The sequence below is a fragment of the Phyllobates terribilis genome, unplaced genomic scaffold, assembly GCF_046119375.1.
Source record: "Phyllobates terribilis strain yellow unplaced genomic scaffold, ASM4611937v1 Scaffold_3__8_contigs__length_932513732, whole genome shotgun sequence".
Classification (NCBI taxonomy): domain Eukaryota; kingdom Metazoa; phylum Chordata; class Amphibia; order Anura; family Dendrobatidae; genus Phyllobates; species Phyllobates terribilis.
In genome coordinates, this window is record NW_027362763.1 from 524,560,249 (window position 1) to 524,566,713 (window position 6,465).

A 6,465-nucleotide genomic window follows, 5' to 3' on the forward strand; every position below is an offset into this window, starting at 1 on the left:
AACTCCATACAGACCACGGTTGGCAAGTTAGAACTGTAAGATTCACTACGTGAACCACTGGTGTTTTGTGGAAAAGCACATGTACACTGTGTTCCAAATTATTATTCAAAAAGTGTTTAGGAGTGATAAGGGAAGAATTTGTTTGTTTGTCAGTTAAACTCATTGATGGTGATGTGTGTCAGGGCTCTTTATATCACTGTAAGCAATTGCAGACACCTGTGCTAATTAGTTTGGCAGGTGTGTCCAATGAAAGGCAAGACTACTTAAGAAGGCTCTCTCACATTATTAAGCAGCCTACATTTTCTGCCAAAATGGGAAAGAAAAAGGATGTGTCGGCTGCTGAGAAGCAACAAATTGTGGAGTGTTTAGGTCAAGGCATGACTACAATCAACATTGTGCGATGATCAGGATGAAGTGTCTTGGCAATCAAGAAGTATGTAGCTGACTCACAGTACACACGTGTGCGTGCTGATAAGGGCAAATTGAGGACTCTTTGCTACAGGCAATTACGTCAGGTTAAAAGAGCAGCGGCAAAAAAGCCTTGTCATAGCAGCAGACAAGTTTTTGAAGCTGCTGGTGCCTCCAACGTCCCCCGAACAACAAGATGCAGGGTCCTTCAGAGGTTTGCAGCTGTGCATACGCCATCCTGTCGACCTCCTCTATCCACTTCACACAAGTAGAAACGGCTCCAGTGGGCTAAACATTACATGAAGACTGATTTCAAAACTGTTTTGTTCACCGATGAGTGCCGTGCGGCGCTCAATGGTCCAGATGGATGGAGTGGAGGATGGCTGGTTGATGGACACCCCACGCAAACACGGCTACAGCGCCAACAAGGAGGAGGTGGAGTAATGTTTTGGGCTGGAATCATGGGGAGAGAGATTGTCGGCCCCTTTAGGATCCCTGAAGGCGCTAAAGATGAACTCCATAATGTATGTGGATTTTCTCAAACAGCACTTCCTGCCATGGTTCAAGAAGAAGAACTGTGTATTTCACAGCAAGATCATTTTTTTGCATGATAATGCACCATCTCATGCTGCACATAAAACATCTGCATCTCTGGCTGATATGGGCATAAAAGGGGACAAACTTATGGTGTGACCCCCATGCTCCCCTGACCTCTACCCCATTCAGAACCTCTGGAGCATCATCAAAAGGAGTGTCTATGATGGCGGGAGGCAGTTCACATCTAAGCAACACCTCTGGGAGGGTATTCTGTCCTCATGCAAAACAATTGAAGCAGAAACCATCCAAAACCTGACAAATTCAATGGACGAGAGAGTTCAGAAGCTCCTTTCGAACAAGGGGTCCTATGTGAAAATGTAACATCACCTAGAATAAAGTTTTGAGTTGAAAACTGTTTGATTTCAGTTTCTAACAACCTGCTAATGCTTATAATTTCAAAAATGACCATTTTTTTGGTCTTTATTAAAATGAAAAGGTTGATCGAAAAGTTTGGGGGATCTAAGAGTGTGGCAACCCAGTAGTCATGATTACTTCGAATTCTGACAATATGAGGGTCATGTTGCAGGTAGTGCAGCAAGAAGGCACTTATGTGTCTTGCGCATTTCGGAGCCCCAAAATTATTTTCCGGGCTAGATGCAGCTAAAAATTATTATTAATTTTAAATCTGGTGGAGCTTAGTATTAGAGATGAGCGTTGTTCTACTCGAACTGTTCGCCAATCTCAAATTCGAGCTGTTTTGGGCGGTGTTCGAGCCGGTTGGCGAACACGAACAATTTGAGAAAAATTCGGCTGTTCGAGGTTATGTTCGATAACTGTTCGTGCACCAAAATCATAACTGGATTTTTTCTCAGTAATGATGAAAATTAATGTTAATACGCAGTTTGAGTGTACAGCGGGGCGGGGGGAGGGGCAGGGGATGGATCTCTGCAGGAACAATGAAGATCTCCATTTTTTTTTCTCTTTCCCGCATTTGCAGTGGGGAGGTGCAATCTGTCAGCCTATCAGCAGCGCACACACGGAGCGAAGTGCTTTTTTTCACACAAGCAAGGGCATGTGTGATTGGCAGTGTATGTCACATGTCCTTGCCCTATAAGACCAAGCCATTTTCCCCGTCGCCACCATTTTCTCACTGCTGCAGCTGCGTGTTAGACGGCACCGCTGTTGCTGTGTGCGCTATACCTTGTTAATTTCAAGCCAATTTCGCACAAATATACAGATAGCTTGGGAGTAGGGAATAGTTGTGATTGCAGTCCTTTTAAGGACTAGGTTACAGCATTTCCTACGACTTTTATCAAGCAGGTCTGTGCTCTTAAATAGATAGATTGTGGGAGTAAAGACTAATTGTAATTGGAGTCCTTTTCAGGACTAGGTTACATCAGTTCCTATCAGTTTTTGCCAGGCAGGTCTGTGCCAGTGCTGTGCAAGTTTTTTTCACAGCATTTGGCTGAATCTAGCAAAGCTAATCCTTTTTGGCCTATTGCAGAGTGTGTTAGTCAGTGGAGTAGCCTATCTGTGTTGCAAGATATACCACCTGTGTATAGAATACCAATTTTTTTACTGCACCTAGTGAAGTAAAATCTTTTGGGCATAGCATCATTCTATTAGTCCATCTATACTGACCTCCATCAGGTTGCAAATTAAAAATAATTTTTTTCTGCATCTAGCTCTGAAAAAATATTTGGGCTTCTAGCAGTGTGTGGGACTTGGTCTATTAGTCCATCTATACTGACCTCCATCAGGTTGCAAATTAAAAATAATTTTTTTCTTCATTTATCTCTGAAAAAATATTTGGGCTTCTAGCAGCGTGTGGGACTTGTTCTATTAGTCCATCTATACTGACCTCCATCAGGTTGCAAATTAAAAATAATTTTTTTCTGCATCTAGCTCTGAAAAAATATTTGAGCTTCTAGCAGTGTGTGGGACTTGGTCTATTAGTCCATCTATACTGACCTCCATCAGGTTGCAAATTAAAAATAATTTTTTTCTGCATCTAGCTCTGAAAAAATATTTGGGCTTCTAGCAGTGTGTGGGACTTGGTCTATTAGTCCATCTATACTGACCTCCATCAGGTTGCAAATTGAATAAAAAAATTTTCTGCATCTAGCTCTGAAAAAATATTTGGGCTTCTAGCGGTGTGTGGGACTTGGTCTATTAGTCCATCTATACTGACCTCCATCAGGTTGCAAATTAAAAATAATTTTTTTCTGCATCTAGCTCTGAAAAAATATTTGGGCTTCTAGCAGTGTGTGGGACTTGGTCTATTAGTCCATCTATACTGACCTCCATCAGGTTGCAAATTAAAAATAATTTTTTTCTTCATTTAGCTCTGAAAAAATATTTGGGCTTCTAGCAGTGTGTGGGACTTGTTCTATTAGTCCTTCTATACTGACCTCCAGCAGGTTGCAAATTGAATATAATTTTTTTCTGCATCTAGCTCTGAAAAAATATTTGGGCTTCTAGCGGTGTGTGGGACTTGGTCTATTAGTCCATCTATACTGACCTCCATCAGGTTGCAAATTAAAAATAATTTTTTTCTGCATCTAGCTCTGAAAAAATATTTGGGCTTCTAGCAGTGTGTGGGACTTGGTCTATTAGTCCATCTATACTGACCTCCATCAGGTTGCAAATTGAATAAAAAAATTTTCTGCATCTAGCTCTGAAAAAATATTTGGGCTTCTAGCGGTGTGTGGGACTTGGTCTATTAGTCCATCTATACTGACCTCCATCAGGTTGCAAATTATAAATAATTTTTTTCTGCATCTAACCCAGCCAATAGTTTTGGCCTAATACCACAGTTTGGCCACTCAGCTCTGCTCGGTTACCATCCATTGTTTTTTTGTGCAAACAACTCCAGAGTTGTGAATTAGTTAACCACCAAAATGAGTGGAAAAAGGCCTGCTGCTGGTGGAAAGGGGAATAGGCGTGTTGGGAAGGGGAAAAAAGGTTGTGTCCGTGGGGTAGGTGCAGAAGAAAGACCATCTTCCAGCCAAACTAAAATGTCTACTTCTTTTAGCGGACAATGTGATAAGATCCCTTTCTTACGGCCACGCCAATCGCTGCAAATTCCAGATGAGGCACAAAAACAGCAGGTGCTTCAACGGATATCAAGTGCTCCTTTAAGTGGGCTCTCCTCCACATCAACTTCAACATCACAAATACTCCAGTCCTCAAAGGTGTCACCCAAATCGCACTTGCTTCCTCACAGCTCCCAAATCTCCAGCTGCCCGTCTGAGTATGAGGTAGAACAGATGGTTGAGTCTGCAGAGCTGTTTACTCATACTATAGCCTGGGAATCAGAGGTCGACTCCAGCGCTTCTGTGAATCCAGACGAGGAAATGATCTGCACTGATGCCCAGAATCTTTATGAGTCGGATCCAGGACCAGACGCAGAAGGTTCTGACCATAATGTAGACCCTCATTCCCAAACTGTAACTCCTGTTGGTGGAGACAATGAGGAAGACGATGATAAGACTCAAATACCTGATTGGAGCGACAACTTTAGTTTTTTGTCAGGGCAGGAACAGGTTGGCTCTGAGGACGACGGGTGTGATAACGCACAGGGTGATGATGATGAGGTCGGAGATCCCACTTACTGTCAACCCACAGTCAGCCAAGAGATGAGGTCAGCAGAGGAGGTGGAGGAAGATGCTAGTGACGACGAGGTCAGGTTGCGCCTTCCTGGACAGAGACGTAGTACTGGAAGCACGTCAACAACTGCATCCTCAAACACAACTCTGCCTCTCACCACAAGTCGTGGTGGCTCTTCAGGTCGCATGGGTGCTAAGCCTTGCATAGCCTGGGCATTTTTTCAGATCGATAAAGATGACCCAACTCGTGTTATCTGTAACATTTGTCAGCAAAAGCTAAGTAGAGGCCAAAAAATACATAGTTTGAGTACTTCATGCATGAACCGGCACATGGACATGAAGCATAAGTTGCAGTGGGAAGCTCAGTGTGCTACAATGCGGCCTAGCCGGCCGGGCCAACCACTGTCTGCCATATCTTGTGCATCCGCGGCCTCTTCATCCTCTGTGACTGGGGGGACAGCAGTCACACCTGTTTTGGGGCGCAGACCTGCCACCTCTTTACCCGCAACAGCCAGCGTGATTGGCAGGTCATCATTTTCTTTGGAGGTGGTAACACCAGCTGGTCTTGAGCGCTGTCCGACATCGATAGCACCACCTTTGGATCAAGGCAACCTAACATGTCCGCCTGCATCTTCCTCACAGACCGGCAGTTTGCCGGGGACACCCTTATCAACCCCGTCTAAGCACAATAGCCAGCCCTCGGTCCCTCAGATGTGGAAAAGTAAAAGACCATTTCCTCCTAGCCATGAGAAAGCTAAGAGGTTGAATTTCACCATCTGCAAGCTCTTGGCTACAGAAATGCTGCCTTTCCGCCTGGTGGACACAGAGGATTTTCGAGACCTTATGTCCGTCGCAGTGCCCCAGTACCAGATGCCCAGTCGGCACTACTTCTCAAAGAAAGGTGTGCCTGCGCTCCACCAGCATGTCGCACACAACATCACCGCTTCTTTGAGAAACTCTGTGTGTGACAGGGTGCATTTCACCACAGACACTTGGACGAGTAGGCATGGACAGGGGCGTTACATGTCGCTGACTGGGCACTGGGTAACTATGGTGACAGCAGGACAAGGGGCTGCTGTCCAAGTCTTGCCGTCCCCACGAGTTGTGCGTCAATCCTCTTTATGTCAAAGTTCCTCCACTGCTTCTGCCTCCTCAACCTCCTCTCGGTCTTCCACCTGCACCCAAAGCCTGTCTGGTCATGCCACAAGCTTTCTAACTGCGCAGAAGGGATCCTGCACACCTCCTTACTATTCTGGCAGTAGGGCTCAACGTCATCAGGCGGTTTTTACATTGAAATGTCTGGGAAATGTGAGTCACACAGCTGAGGAGTTGTGGTCAGCTCTGGAGAACCAATTTCATGAATGGTTGTCTCCACTGGACCTGAAACCAGGGAAGGCCGTGTGCGACAATGCTGCAAACCTGGGTGCGGCCCTTCGCCGGGGCAATGTCACACACGTGCCTTGTATGGCTCACGTGTTGAACCTGGTTGTCCAGCAATTTTTAGCCCACTATCCCAGACTAGATGGCCTTCTGCAGAGGGCACGGTCGCTGTGTGCTCACTTCCGCCGTTCGCATCCCGCAGCTCAGCGACTTACATCTCTACAGAAGTCGTTGGGCCTGCCACTTCACCGGCTAAAATGCGATGTGCCTACCCGGTGGAATTCAACTCTGCACATGTTGCAGCGACTGTGGCAGCACCGACAAGCCCTGGTGCAATACGTTCTGACGTATAGCCTGGGCCAACGAGATTCAGAGGTGGGGCAAATCACGCTGGAGGAGTGGTCTCAGATCAGGGACCTATGCACCCTTCTGCACAGTTTTGAAATGGCGACGAAGATGTTTAGTGCTGACGATGCCATTATCAGCATGACTATTCCGGTGATTTACATGCTGGAGCACATGTTAAACAGAA